This window comes from Balaenoptera physalus (assembly GCF_965194825.1).
Source record: "Balaenoptera physalus genome assembly, chromosome: 11".
NCBI classification, from domain to species: Eukaryota; Metazoa; Chordata; class Mammalia; order Artiodactyla; family Balaenopteridae; genus Balaenoptera; species Balaenoptera physalus.
The window spans coordinates 77,151,703-77,166,945 of NC_138896.1; the positions used below are offsets into that span (position 1 = coordinate 77,151,703).

Consider the following 15,243-nt stretch of genomic DNA (forward strand, 5'->3'; position numbering starts at 1 on the left):
GTCCTCAGAATAATTCCTTTTAGGGCTTTCAAAGTACAGAAAGTTCAAAGTAATATACATTTTTAAAAATTCGTTTACAACCCTTGCATCAGAATTGCATAGGGGCTTTCTAGAAAGCAGATTGCCAGGCCCTGCCTTAGACCTAATGAGTCAGAATCTCGGGGGCTGGGGCCTGGGAGCCTTTTGTTACCACACTTCTGACACCTGCTAGGACAAAAGGCCTGGGAGCCTTTTGTTACCACACTTCAAGACCATCAGTTTAGCAGCCACTCATAACCTCTCCCTCCAGCCCAAACCACAAGGTTCATCCCCTTCACCTCTTCTGGGAGGCCTTCCCTGACCACCCTACCCCCACCCAGCCCTCCTTATCTCCGTTTCATTTTTTTCCATAACACTTTCCATTCACAATGCCATCCATATATTTGATTTGTCTTTTCTTATCCCACCTGACCCTGAATGTCAACTCTACAAGGGCAGGCCTCATTAACTTGTTCACTGCCACATCCCCAGAGCCTAGACTAGTGCCTGGCACACCGTGGACACTTGGTAAATATTAGTAGAGTGGTCTTTGCTGCATCCCATGCTCTTATTTGACCTCAGAGGGCCCCAAGAGGGAAGGTCAAAAAGCTGAGAAAGGTAGTCTGTGAAGGGTTCTATCATGACATGATTGAAAAAACACTAAAATAGAAACGTTAAGTACTGAGTCCCAGTGACCTTTTAAGATAAAAAGGAAGCAGATGATCGCCTCAAACCTTGTCCAACCTTGACAATTTTCTCAACTAAATGGCTAACCAACAGCTTTGGTTTTCAGCTGCTTAGTTGGGCAGGGGTGAGACCTGGCCTAAATCCAGGAGCAGAGGGAAGGCTGAAGATCCCAAGTCTCCAGTCACAGTGTCCTTGGTGTCTGCTCGCTCTCCAGCTCCAAGCTCCACTTCCACTGCAGTGGTCTGCCCGCTCCCTGGCCAATGCCCTTGACAGCCAAGACAACGCCTGGCACCACCCTCTCTTGCCTCTGAAAAATGAGGGTGTGGTTCCAAGCATCTGGAGATGAAGGGGGAGATTGTTATTTAGCAAAAGAGACATATCATTATTTTCTTGCGCCAGGATCATGTTTCATTTAGCTAACTTGGCTCCACATTTAAACAGCATCCCCCAGGCAAATAATACAATTAAGCAAATAGAGAGGAGATTTAGTAACAATAAATTCCACAGAACTGGTCATTTTTTTGCATGCAGTTTTAAAAGGAGCAGAACATTTAGAAGGATCAATCACCCTGAATTTCATGGACTCAAACATTATATAGAAACTGCGAGCAAAAACTGATGGGGATTTGAAACATACACACACACACACACACACACACACACACACACACACACACCCCACAGAAACACACTCATGGGTTAGGCCTAGACATACTTTCTTTTATTTACAATCCAATAACTAAAAGACAATTATAAAAATAGGCTTAGGATACACATGGACGAATTCAGGCCAAAATGGAAAATAAACTACAAAAATAAAATCTCTGAGAGCCAGTCAGGGAGGGAGAAGTTCCCCTAGGAACTATGTTAGAGCAGATAAAGGATTACTCTGGGCACCAAGAGACCTGAATCATCATATAAGCTCTACCATGCATATTCTGTGTAATTTTAGGCAAGACAATGACTTCTGTGAGTTTCCATTTCTCTATATATAAAACAACTTTTTTGAACCCCATCACCATCATTTTTACCATCCCCAAGCACCATCAGTATTGCTATTTACGTCTTTCATTTAAGTCAACTCTTCTTTATTTGAATATGGTTACGTGCTGGGGAGGGACACGAGTATTTATTATACTGTTTGTTGCGTTTTGCTACAACTTGTACATTTCTCATAATAAATACATTTATTTAGAAAGGAAATTATTTCACTAATATAAAAGGAAAGCCAGAATCACTGGTCTTAAAATAGAAGGTAATGACAAAAATAAGTACAATGAACTCCTGCTTTTAGCCATGACAGACTAGTTTGCTTCAGACCAATCCCTTTGCCAAGAACAACTTAAAAATCTGGATAAAGTATATAAAATGTAAAACTAAAAACAAAGAACTTCTGTTTGAAGACATTGGGGAGATACTAAGGCAGCTAGGACCTCAAGAGCCAAGAGCCAGGAGACAAGGAGAGAACATTGAAATAAGTCCAGTATTTAAAGTACTGTTTTCCTCCAGGCATTTGCTGATTTGTAAACTTCATAGGACCCAGAGGCTCAAAAGTCTACAGCCAGTCTCATGATAAAAATTTATGTTTGGGGTCCACCAAAGAGAACGGCCCTGGTAAACACTTCAGACTTCCAACTGGAACCATGAAAGGGCTACACATTTGAAACGAGAGTGAAGCAGAAATAGCTCAACCCTCACAAAGACTAAAATCCAATTTTGAGCTCATTCAAACCCAGATAAGAAAAGATGATCTACCAGTACTCAAAAGGCCTGACAGAAGCAAAAGAAAATGTAGTTTTCTCTGAAAGAAGGTAACATAATCCAGAATTTCAAATTGGCTCTACAGTTTGTCACAGAGTATGTCCAGCATTTACCAAAAATTATCAGGCATGCCAGGAGACGTAAACAAATTACTAAAAACAAAGAAAAAAAGCAGATCCATATGTGAGTAAGATATTGGAGTTATCAGGTACAGACTTCAAAATATCCACAGTTGATAAGCTCAGGAAAGTAGGTGACAAGATGGAGAATTTCAAGAGAACTATAATCTTTGTAAAATGAAAAATGCAACTCTGGAATTGAAATATGCAATAACCAAAAATAAGAATTCACCAGATGGGGTTTATTGGCAGATTAGACAATGCAGGAAAGAGAATCTGTAAACTGGAATATATGACAGCAGAAAATATGCAGACTGAGAATGGAAAGCAGAAAAAAACAACTATAGTTAACGTACAAAAGATATGGGACTTGGTGAAAAATTCTAACATGTTTGTATTTGGAGATACTGAAGGAGAGACAAGAGAATATTGAGCAGATGTGATACTTGAATAGACGATAGCTGAAATTTTCCCCAAATTTACCAAAGACATCAAGCTAAAGATTTTTAAATCTTTACAGTTTCAAACAAGATAAAGAAAACCACAAATAGGCATATCATAGTGAAACTACTTAAAGACAAAGACAAAAAATCTTGAAATCAGCCAAAGAAAAGAAACATATTACCTCCAAAAGAACAACAGAAGGGCTTCCCTGGTGGCACAGTGGTTGAAAATCTGCCTGCCAATGCAGGGGACACGGGTTCGAGCCCTGGTCTGGGAAGATCCCACGTGCCGCGGAGCAACTAGGCCCGTGAGCCACAACTACTGAGCCTGCGCATCTGGAGCCTGTGCTCTGCAACAAGAGAGGCCGCAATAGTGAGAGGTCCGCACACCGCGATGAAGAGTGGCCCCCACTTGCCGCAACTAGAGAAAGCCCTCGCACAGAAACGAAGACCCAACACACCCAAAAATAGACAAATATTTAAAAAGAAAAAAAGAACAACAGAAATGATGGAAGCTGACTTTTAAACAAAAATGATGGAAGCCAAGGAACAATGAAATGACATCTTCAGTGTGCTGAAAGCAAAGAATTGTCAACTTAGAACTCAAGGCTTATTGAAAATATCCTTCAAACTGTACATGAAATAAAGACATTTTCAAACAAACAAAACATGAGAGAATTCATGTTCAACAGAAATGCATTAAAAGAAATACTGCAGAAAATTCTTTGGGGCAGAAGAAAATGAGATCAAATGAAAGCATGGAAATGTAGAAAAGAATGAAGACAATAGAAAGTACAAATATGTGGGTAAAACCAAATATTAACTGCACCAAATAATATTAATTTATTTGGCTATGTAAAATATGTGTAGAATTAAAATAGGTACAGCAATGACACAATAATGTGGAGAGTAATGGCCAAGATATGGAAACAACCTAAGTGTCTAACACGTATATGATTGCATATATATACATACATATATATATACAGTTGATCCTTGAACAACATGGAGGTTGAGGCACAGGCCCTGCTCCCACACACAGTTGAAAGTCCACATATAAATTTACAGTAAACCCTCTGTACTGAAGGTTCCACATCTGCAGATTCAACCAACCATGGATGGTGTAGTACTATAGTCCATATTTATTGAAAAAATCCACATATAAGTGGACCCATGCAGTTCCAACTCATGTTGTTCAAGCCTCAACAATATAGAATGCATTTTTTTTTTCAACTACACATGGAACATTTACTAAAATTGACCTTTTGTTGGGCCATAAAGCACATCAAAACAAATATCAAAGAATTGGAGTAATATAGAGTGTATTAGTTTTCTCTTGTTGCTGTAACAAATTGCCACAAACTTAGTGGCTTAAAACAACACAAACTTATGACCTTACGATTCTGTCAGTTAGAAGTCAAAAAGGAGAAAACAAAATTAAGAAAACAATTCCATTTATAATAACATCAACAAGAATTAAATGCTTAGGAGTAAATTTAGCCAAGGAGTAGAAAACTTGTACACTGAACACTACAAAATATTTTTGTAAGAAATTAAAGATCTAAATAAAGGGAAAGACATCTGTGTTCATGGATAAAAATATTTAATATTGTTAATATTGCAGTACTCTCCAAATTGATTTACAGACTCAATACAATCCTTATCAAAATTCTGTCTCTTTTGCAGAAATGGATAAGCTGATCTTAAAATCCATATGGAAATGCAAGGGACCCCAAATAGCCAAAACAAGCTTGAAAAAGAAGAACAAAGTTTGAGGCCTCACACTTCCCAATTTCAAGCCTATTACAAAGCTACACTAATCAAAACAGTGTGGTACTGGCATGAGGATAGACATATGGACCAATGAAATGGAATTGAAAGTCCAGAAATAAACCCATACATCTATAATCAACTGATTTGCAACAGGGGTATCAAGACCATTCAGTGGGGAAAAAATAGTCTTTCAGCTATTGGTTTTGGGACAACTGAATATCCATATGCAAAAGAATGAATGTGTACCCATACCTCATACAACATACAGAAATCAACTCAAAATGGATCAAATATCAAAATGTAAAAGCTAAAGTATAACACTCTTAGAAGGAAACATTGGTGTAAGTCTTTATGACCACATATTAGGCAAGTTCCTTAAATACAACACCAAAAGGATGAGCAATAATAGAAAAAATAGACATATTGGACTTCATCAAAAACAAAAATTTTTATGCATCAAAGGACATTATCAGAAAAGTGAAAAGACAAACTACAGAATGGAAGAAAATATTTGAAATCAAATGTCTGGTAAGAATCTAGCATTCAGAATATTATAAAGGACTCTTACAACTAAACAATAAAAAGAAAAATAACCTAATTAAAAATGGGCAAAGTATTTGCATAGAGATTTCTCCAAAGAAGATATACAAATGGCCAGTAATGTACATGAAAAGATATTCAACATCAATACTCACTGAAATAATGCAATATTGGCTCAAGGTTAGATAGTAGATCAATGGAACACGCTAGAAAGCCCAGAAACAAACCTGGAAACATACAGGCACTTGATTCACAACAAAAGACTCTGCAAAGTAGTAGGGAAAAATGATGTTTTTTTAATATTATTATGCTGAATCAATTATATATCCAATGGGGAAACAAACACAAATTCTGATCCCTACTTTACACTATACACTGAAATTGATCCCACAGAGTATACACATGAACTTGAAAGGTAAAACAATAAAGCTTCTTCTACAAGATAACATAAGAGAATATCTTCATAACCTTAGGGTAGGCAAAGATTTCTTAAATAAGACCAAAACAACAAAACAAAGCACCAACCGAAAAGAAAAACATTGATAAATTGGACCACAGCATCAAAAAGAAAGCCAAAGAGTGAAAGAAAGCATTTACAATGCCATTACCTAAAAAAGATCTTGTATACAGAATACATAAAGAACTCTTACAAGTCAATTTTAAAAAAAGACTGACACCTCAATAGAAAAATGGGCAAAAGTCTTGACCAGGTACTTCAAAAAGAGAATATCCAAATGACCAAGAAACAGAAAAAATGGATACTCTCCGTTCCATTAATCACCAGAGAAATGCAAATCTGTAATCAAAACCACAATGAGGTTTAACTACACACCTGCAAGAATGACTGAACGCTGTGTACCTAATAGAAAAGCATAGATATGGAAAAGAATGTTCCTAGCCACCTAGAACTACTAACCAAAAACTGGAAACAGAGGCCATCCATAATAGAATGGCTAAATAAATTGTGATGTATTAATACATGCAATAACACATAGCAAAGAAAAAAGAATAAATTAGTGTTACATAAACAACACAGATGAAACTCTGATATGCAATATGACACAAAAGAAGCCAAACACAAAAGAAGTGATACTGAATGATTTCAGTTACATAAATTTCAAAACTGGCAAAGCTTATCTAAGGTATTAGAAGTCAAGATAGTGCTCTCCTTTGTTGAGGGTTGGGGAGACAGTTACAGAGAAAGGGACTCCTGAGATACTTCTAATACTGTATGTTTTAATCTGAGCAGTAGTTACATGTGTGTGCTAACTTTTTGAAAAATCATCAAGCTGTATACTTATGAGTGCTTCGCTGTATATGAATATACATTTCAATAAATATGGGTTTTTAAAATTGAACACACAAGAAAATACCTGCAATCATCCTAATGCTTTTAGGAATTATATGAATCAAATGTTAGAGCCATTTGCTGTCCTTTGAGTCCAAAAAAGAAATGAATGTGAGTCCACAAGTAAATATACTTTTGGAAAAAATAAATACACTCGGTGCACTCAAAACCATGTTGTTCAATTCCAGTGAGATTCTGTTGCCTGCTATAGCTCTGAGCCAAAGGTCTGGTCTCCTGTAGTTAAAAAGAGGTGTTCAAGAAGCACTTAAGATTTACCACCAAGCTGAGATTGCTTCTTGATATATAATGGAAATAGGACTGAAAAGGAAATTGCTTTCTCCAAATGTGATGCAGTAACATCCATGACTACGTACCATCTGAAATCCCTTGGCTGAACATCAGGGACCTCCAGACACCATGGGACCCACTGGCTTATTTGATCTCAAAGTTGCCTCCCAGCTGACCATCTGTGACTTTCTGATTGAAGGCTGCACCCCAAGGAAAGCTACAAATAGCACCAAACTTGGAAATGGTTTCAGAAAGGAAGATTGAGTGAAGTCCATCGGTTACAGGATTTGTGAAAATGCTTAGGCGTCTATCTCTTACCCCATGGTATAATGCCACCCCCTCCACATATCACAGGCCTAACCTTGAGAGGATAGAGCACTCTTCCGAGGGCCTTCCCTCTCCTGCCCCACATCTGAGCTACCAGCAAAGCCGTCAGCTCTACTTTCAAAGTTCATCTGGAATGCAACCACTTCTCACCATCTTCCAGGTCACCGTCATCCCTCACCTGCTGGCCTCTTAACAGGTCTCTCCACTTTCACCTTTGTCCTCCTTCAATCTGTTGTCAACAGAGCAGCCAGAGTGATTCTGTTAAAGCCCAACTCGGACTGGAGCGCTCTGCTCAAAACTCCCCCATCTCATGCAAAGCAAAAGCCAATAGACTTGCCATGGCCCACCAGGCCCCCCCATGACCTGACAGCCCATCACCTCCCCGACATCATCTCCTACTGGGCTCGCCTGGCTCACTCTGACCCAGACCTCAGAGCTCTCATTGCTGAGTTGGCACCTGCTGTTCCCTGTGTCCGGGACACTCTGCACCAGACATCTGGCTCACCGCCTCACCCACTTCCTTTATTAATGAATCTGCCTCTTACACAAATTCGCACTCTCCTCAATACTGCCAAGCCCTGTTCCCTGCTTTTGTTTTTGCTTAATATTCACCACCATCTAATATTCTGTGTATTTATCTTCTTCCCTCATTTAGAGCTTGTTGCTCTCCTCTTTAACCAGGAGATTTTTCAATAAGGAAGGCAGATTCCAGGACTTCAAATTCAAGAGAAATTTAGACATGAACTTGAAAAGATGCTAACTCCCCTTTTAGCTTTAGACCGTTGGTAGTGGTCCACTTGGGTAACAAGACTCCTTTCTTTCACTCTTATTGGGCTGATAAAGCCAAAAAGATAGTCCAGCTGCTGACAGGAAGCTGCTGTTTATCCTTTAAGTCATGACATTCTGTCCAATTCCTCCCTTCCAATTCTGGAGGGCTCACTGATTTACTGCGGGGGGGATGGGGGAGCGGGGGGTGGAAACCTTTGCTCTGTCGCTCCCTTGGGGTGGGAGAGTACAGCTGTTCACTCAGCAAATACTTATTAATTACTACTTATGCGCCAGACAGTGAGCTGTGTGCCAAGAACACACAAGGATCCCACATCGCCTTTGCCTGAGCAATACTCAGAGTCCAGAGAGCGGAGGGGGAGCGGGGCGGGTATCTGAGCGCTCCGATTAAGCGTGCAGATGCATGAGACACAACTTCTGCTCGGTCCTGACAGATGTCAGGTTGTTGCCAGTAATTTGTAGGTAATAAGCTATTCAAATTTGCAATCATCCAGTCTTAATTTATAGTTGAGAGTGATTTAAAGGTTGTGCCTATGATGTCACTTTCACTCTCTGATATATACCTTAATTGAGAGAAAAATGAAGTACAAGAAATTAAATATAAGCCGGGGAGTGCCCACGGAGTGAGTGTGTCATGCCCGAGGTCGTGAGGTCATGAGGGTGCAGGCTGGAAACAGGGTGAGAACCTCTGCTATAAATATTCTTTCCCTCAATGTATACCTTGTTCAAATTCACAGGCAGCAATGATAAGGTAGCTGTCACTGCTGGTCACTGGTACTTGCTGGCACCATGAGAGGCACTTGGATTAAGAACTCATTTAATCCTCATGCAATAAGAGGGTAAGTATTAATTTTTTTCTTTCCATGTTACTGAGGTATAATTAACATGCAGCACTGTGTAAATTTACAGTGTACAGCATATATTGACTTGACTGACTTATACTGTGAAAATGATTACCACAATAAGTTTAGTTAACATGCAACATTTCATACAAATACCAAAAAAAAAAAGGTTTTTTCCTTGTGATGAGAACTTTCAGGATCTACTCTCTTAGCATTTTAAAAATATACCGTACAGCAATGTTAACTGTAGTCATCATGTCGAACATTATATCCTCAGTTGTATGTATTCCAGTTATCTTATAACTGGAATTTTGTACTGTTTGACCACTTACATCCAATTCTTCCACCCTCCCCCCATTTCTTTTTTATGCCTGAATAGTACTCCAAGGTGTAAGTATTATTATTTTTTTAATATCTTTATTGGAGTATAATTGCTTTACAATGGTGTGTTAGTTTCTGCTTTATAACAAAGTGAATCAGCTATACATATACATATATCCCCATATCTCCTCCCTCTTGTGTCTCCCTCCCACCCTCCTTATCCCACCCCGCTAGGTGGTCACAGGGCACTGAGCTGATCTCCCTGTGCTATGCGGCTGCTTCCCACTAGTTATCTATTTCACATTTGGTAGTGTATATATGTCAATGCCACTCTCGCACTTCTTCCCAGCTTACCCTTCCCCCTCCCCATGTCTTCAAGTCCATTCTCTACGTCTGCATATTTATTCCTGTACTGCCCCATGGTTCTTCAGAACCATTTTTTTTTTTTAGATTCCATATATATGCATTAGCATATGGTATTTGTTTTTCACTTTCTGACTTACTTCACTCTGTATGACAGACTCTAGGTCCATCCACCTCACTACACATAACTCAGTTTCGTTTCTTTTTATGGCTGAGTAATATTCCATTGTATATATGTGCCACATCTTCTTTATCCATTCCTCTCTCGATGGACACAGGTTGCTTCCATGTCCTGGCTATTGTAAATAGAGCTGCAATGAACATTGTGGTACATGACTCTTTGAATTATGGTTTTCTCAGGGTACATGCCCAGTAGTGGGATTGCTGGGTGGTATGATTGATAGTTCTATTTTTAGTTTTTGAAGGAACCTCCATACTGTTCTCCATAGTGGCTGTATCAATTTACATTCTCACCAACAGTGCAAGAGGGTTCCCTTTTCTCCACACCCTCTCCAGCATTTATTGTTTGTAATTTTTTGATAATGGCCATTCTGACTGGTGTGAGGTGATACCTCGTAGTTTTGATTTGCATTTCTCTAATGATTACTGATATTCAGCATCCATTCATGTGTTTGTTGGCAATCTGTTTATCTCCTTTGGAGAAAGGTTTATTTAGGTCTTCTGCCCATTTTTGGATTGGGTTGTTTGTTTTTCTGATATTGAGCTGCATGAGCTGCTTGTATATTTTGGAGATTAATCCTTTGTCAGTTGCTTTGTTTGCAAATATTTTCTCCCATTCTGAGGGTTGTCTTTTTGTCTTTTTTATGGTTTCCTTTGCTGTGCAAAAGCTTTTAAGTTTCATTAGATCCCATTTGTTTATTTTGTTTTTATTTCCATTTCTCTAGGAGGTGGGTCAAAAAGGATCTTGCTGTGATTTATGTCAGAGTGTTCTGCCTATGTTTTCCTGTAAGAATTTTATAGTGTCTGGCCTTACATTTAGGACTTTAATCAATTTTGAGTTTATTTTTGTGTATGGTGTTAGGAAGTGTCCTGATTTCATTCTTTTACAACGTAGCTGTCCAGTTTTTCCAGTACCACTTATTGAAGAGGCTGTCTTTTCTCCATTGTATGTTCTTGCCTCCTTTATCAAAGATAAGGTGACCATGTGTGTGTGGGTTTATCTCTGGGCTTTCTATCCTGTTCCATTGATCTATATTTCTGTTTTGGTGCCAGTACCATATTGTCTTGATTACTGTAGCTTTGTAGTATAGTCTGAACTCAGGGAGTCTGATTCCTCCAGCTCTGTTTTTCTTTCTCAAGATTGCTTTGGCTATTCGGGGTCTTTTGTGTTTCCATACAAATTGCAAAATTTTTTGTTTTACTTCTGTGAAAAATGCCATTGGTAGTTTGAGAGGGATTGCATTGAATCTGTAGATTGCTTTGGGTAGTATAGTCCTTTTCACAATGTTGATTCTTCCAATCCAAGAACATGGTATATCTCTCCATTTGTTTGTATCATCTTTAATTTCTTTCATCAGTGTCTTATAGTTTTCTGCATACAGGTCTTTTGTCTCCTTAGGTAGGTTTATTCCTAGGTATTTTATTCTTTTTGTTGCAATAGTACATGGGAGTGTTTCCCTAATTTCTCTTTCAGATTTTTCATCATTAGTGTATAGGAATGCAAGAGATTTCTGTGCATTAATTTTGTATCCTGCTACTTTACCAAATTCATTGATTAGCTCTAGTAGTTTTCTGGTGGCATCTTTAGGATTCTCTATGTATAGTATCATGTCATCTGCAAACAGTGACAGTTTTACTTCTTCTTTTCCAATTTGGATTCCTTTTATTTCTTTTTCTTCTCTGAATTCTGTGGCTACAACTTCCAAAACTATGTTGAATAATAGTGGTGAGAGTGGGCACCCTTGTCTTGTTCCCGATCTTAGTGGAAATGGTTTCACTTGTTCACCATTGAGAATGATGTTGGCTGTGGGTTTGTCATATATGGCCTTTGTTATGTTGAGGTAAGTTCCCTCTATGCCTACTTTCTGGAGGGTTTTTATCATAACTGTGTGTTGAATTTTGTCAAAAGCTTTTTCTGCATCTATTGAGATGATCATATGGTTTTTATCCTTCAATTTCTTAGTATGGTGTACCACATTGATTTGCGTATATTGAAGAGTCCTTGCATTCCTGGGGTAAACCCCACTTGATCATGGTGTATGATACTTTTAATGTGCTGTTGGATTCTGTTTGCTAGTATTTTGTTGAGGATTTTTGCATCTATGTTCTTCAGTGATACTGGCCTGTAGTTTTCTTTTTTTGTGACATCTTTATCTGGTTTTGGTATCAGGGTAATGGCCTCGTGGAATGAGTTTAGGAGTGTTCCTCCCTCTGCTATATTTTGGAAGAGTTTGAGAAGGATAGGTGTTAGCTCTTCTCTAAATGTTTGATAGAATTCACCTGTGAATCCATCTGTTCCTGGGCTTTTGTTTGTTGGAAGATTTTAAATTACAGTTTCAATTTCAGTGCTTGTAATTGGTCTGTTTATACTTTCTATTTCTTCCTGGTTCAGTCTCAGAAGGTTGTGCTTTTCTAAGAATTTGTCCATGTCTCCCAGGTTGTCCATTTTATTGGCATAGAGTTGCTTGTAGTAATCTCTCATGATCCTTTGTATTTCTGCAGTGTCAGTTATTACTTCTCCTTTTTCATTTCTAATTCTGTTGATTTGAGTCTTCTCCCTTTTCTTCATGATGAGTCTGGCTAGTGGTTTATCAATTTTGTTTATCTTCTCAAAGAACCAGTTTTCAGTTTTATTGATCTTTGCTATTGTTTCCTTCATTTCTTTTTCATTTGTTTCTATTGTCACTTCTTTCTGATCTGATCTTTCTGATTTCTTTCCGTCTGCTAACTTTGAGGTTTTTTTGTTCTTCTTTCTCTAATTGCTTTAGGTGTAAGGTTAGGTTGTTATTTGAGATTTTTCTTGTTTCTTGAGGTAGGCTTGTATTGCTATAAACTTCCCCCTTAGAACTGCTTTTGCTGCATCCCATATGCTTTGGACCATCGTGTTTTCATTGTCATTTGTTTCTAGGTATTCTTTTGATTTCCTCTTTGATTTCTTCAGCGATCTCTTGGTTATTTAGTATCATATTGTTTAGCCTCCATGTGTTTGTATATTTTACAGTTTTTTTCCTGTAATTGATATCTAGTCTCATAACATTGTGGTTGGAAAAGATACCTGATACTATTTAAATTTTCTTAAACTTACCAAGGCTTGATTTGTGACCCAAGATATGATTTCTCCTGGAGAATGTTCCATGAGCACTTGAGAAGAAGGTGTATTCTGTTGTTTTTGGATGGAATATCTTATAAATGTCAGTTAAGTCCATCTTGTTTACTTTGTCATTTAAAGCTTGTGTTTCCTTATTTATTTTCATTTTGGTTGATATGTCCATTGGTGAAAGTGGGGTGTGAAAGTCCCCTACTATGATTGTGTTACTGTCGATTTCCCCTTTTATGGCTGTTAGCATTTGCCTTATGTATTGAGGTGCTCCTATGATGGATGCATAAATATTTACAATGGTTATATATTCTTCTTGGATTGATCCCTTGATCATTATGTAGTATCCTTCTTTGTCTCTTATAATAGTCTTTATTTTAAAGTCTGTTTTGTCTGATATGAGAATTGCTACTCCAGCTTTCTTTTGATTTCCATTTGCATGGAATATCTTTTTCCATCCCCTCACTTTTAGTCTGTATGTGTCCCTAGGTCTGAAGTGGGTCTCTTGTAGACAGCATATATACGGGTCTTGTTTTTGTATGCATTCAGCTAGTTTGTGTCTTTTGGTTGTAAGATTTAATCCATTTACATTTAAGGTAATTATTGATATGTATGTTCCTATGACCATTTTCTTAATTGTTTTGGGTTTGTTATTGTAGGTCTTTTCCTTCTCTTGTGTTTCCCACCTAGAGAAGTTCCTTTAGCATTTGTTGTAAAGCTGGTTTGGTGGTGCTGAAGTCTCTTAGCTTTTGCTTCTCTGTAAAGGTTTTAATTTCTCCGTCAAATCTGAATGAGATCCTTCCTGGGTAGAGTAATCTTGGTTGTAGGTTTTCCCCTTTCATCACTTTAAATATGTCCTTCCACTCCCTTCTGGCTTGCAGAGTTTCTGCTGAAAGATCAGCTGTTAACCTTATGGGGATTCCCTTGTATGTTATTTGTTGTTTTTCCCTTGCTGCTTTTAATATTTTTCCTTTGCATTTAATTTTTGATAGTTTGATTAATATGTGTCTTGGTGTGTTTCTCCTTGGATTTATCCTGTATGGGACTCTCTGCACTACCTGGAGTTGACTATTTCCTTTCCCATATTAGGGAAGTTTTCAACTATAATCTCTTCAAGTATTTTCTCAGTCCCTTTCTTTTTCTCTTCTTCTTCTGGGACCCCTATAATTCGAATTTTGGTGTGTTTAATGTTGTCCCAGAAGTCTGTGAGACTGGCCTCAATTCTTTTAATTCTTTTTTCTTTATTCTGCTCTCTGGTAGTTATTTCCACTATTTTATCTTCCAGGTCACTTATCCGTTCTTCTGCCTCAGTTATTCTGCTATTGATTCCTTCTAGAGAATTTTTAATTTCATTTATTGTGTTTTTCATCATTGTTTGCTCCTTAGTTTTTCTATGTCCTTGTTAGACGTTTCTTGTATTTTCTCCATTCTATTTCCAAGATTTTGTATCATCTTTGCTATCATTATTCTGAATTTTTTTTCAGGTAGACTTCCTATTTCCTCTTCATTTGTTTGGTCTGGTGGGTTTTTACCTTGCTCCTTCATCTGCTGTGTGTTTCTTTGTCTTCTCATTTTGCTTAACTTACTGTGCTTGGGGTCTCCTTTTCACAGGCTGCAGTTTCATAGTTCCCATTGTTGTTGGTGTCTGCCCCCAGTGGCTAAGGTTAGTTCAGTGGGTTGTCTAGGCTTCCTGGTGGAGGGGACTGGTGCCTGTGTTCTGGTGGATGAGGCTGGATCTTGTCTTTCTGGTGGGCAGGACCATGTCCGGTGGTGTGTTTTGGGGTGTCTGTGACCTTATTATGATTTTCAGCAGCCTCTCTGCTAATGGGTGGCGTTGTGTTCCTGTCTTGCTAGTTGTTTGGCATAGGGTGTCCAGCACTGTAGCTTGTTGGTCATTGTGTGGACCTGGGTGTTAGTGTTGAGATGGAGATCTCGGGGAGAGCTTTCTCCATTTGATATTACATGGAGCCAAGATGTCTCTGGAGGACCAATGTCCCAAACTCGGCTCTCCCACCTCAGAGGCTCAGGCCTGACACCCGGCCGGAGCACCAAGACCCTGTCAGCCACACAGCTCAGAAGAAAAGGGAGAAAAAAGAAAGAAAGAATAAAATAAAACAATGTTATTAAAATAAAAAATAATTATTAAAATTAAAAGAAATTAAAATGTAATAAAAAAAGAAAAAAAAGAGAGAGAGAAAGAAAGAAGAGATCAATGAAACCAAAAAACAGATCCACCAATGATAACAAGTGCTAAAAACTATACTAAAAAAAAAAAAAAAATACAGACAGACATGAACCATAGGACAAATGGTAAAAGCAAAGCTATACAGACAAAATCACACAAAGAAGC

At 38.2% G+C, this 15,243-nt stretch overlaps 1 long non-coding RNA gene across 3 annotated transcripts in view; it reads left to right on the forward strand.

Moving 5' to 3' along the window:
• Positions 1 to 256: 256 nt before the first annotated feature.
• LOC309638490 overlaps positions 257 to 15,243 on the forward strand; it is an 84,273-nt gene continuing 69,286 nt past the window's right edge. For all 3 annotated transcript variants that reach the window (XR_014251159.1, XR_014251160.1, XR_014251161.1), the window contains exons 1-2: positions 257 to 8,552; positions 8,828 to 8,929. This is a non-coding gene — a long non-coding RNA (uncharacterized lncRNA). The remainder of the gene's footprint in view (positions 8,553 to 8,827; positions 8,930 to 15,243) is intronic.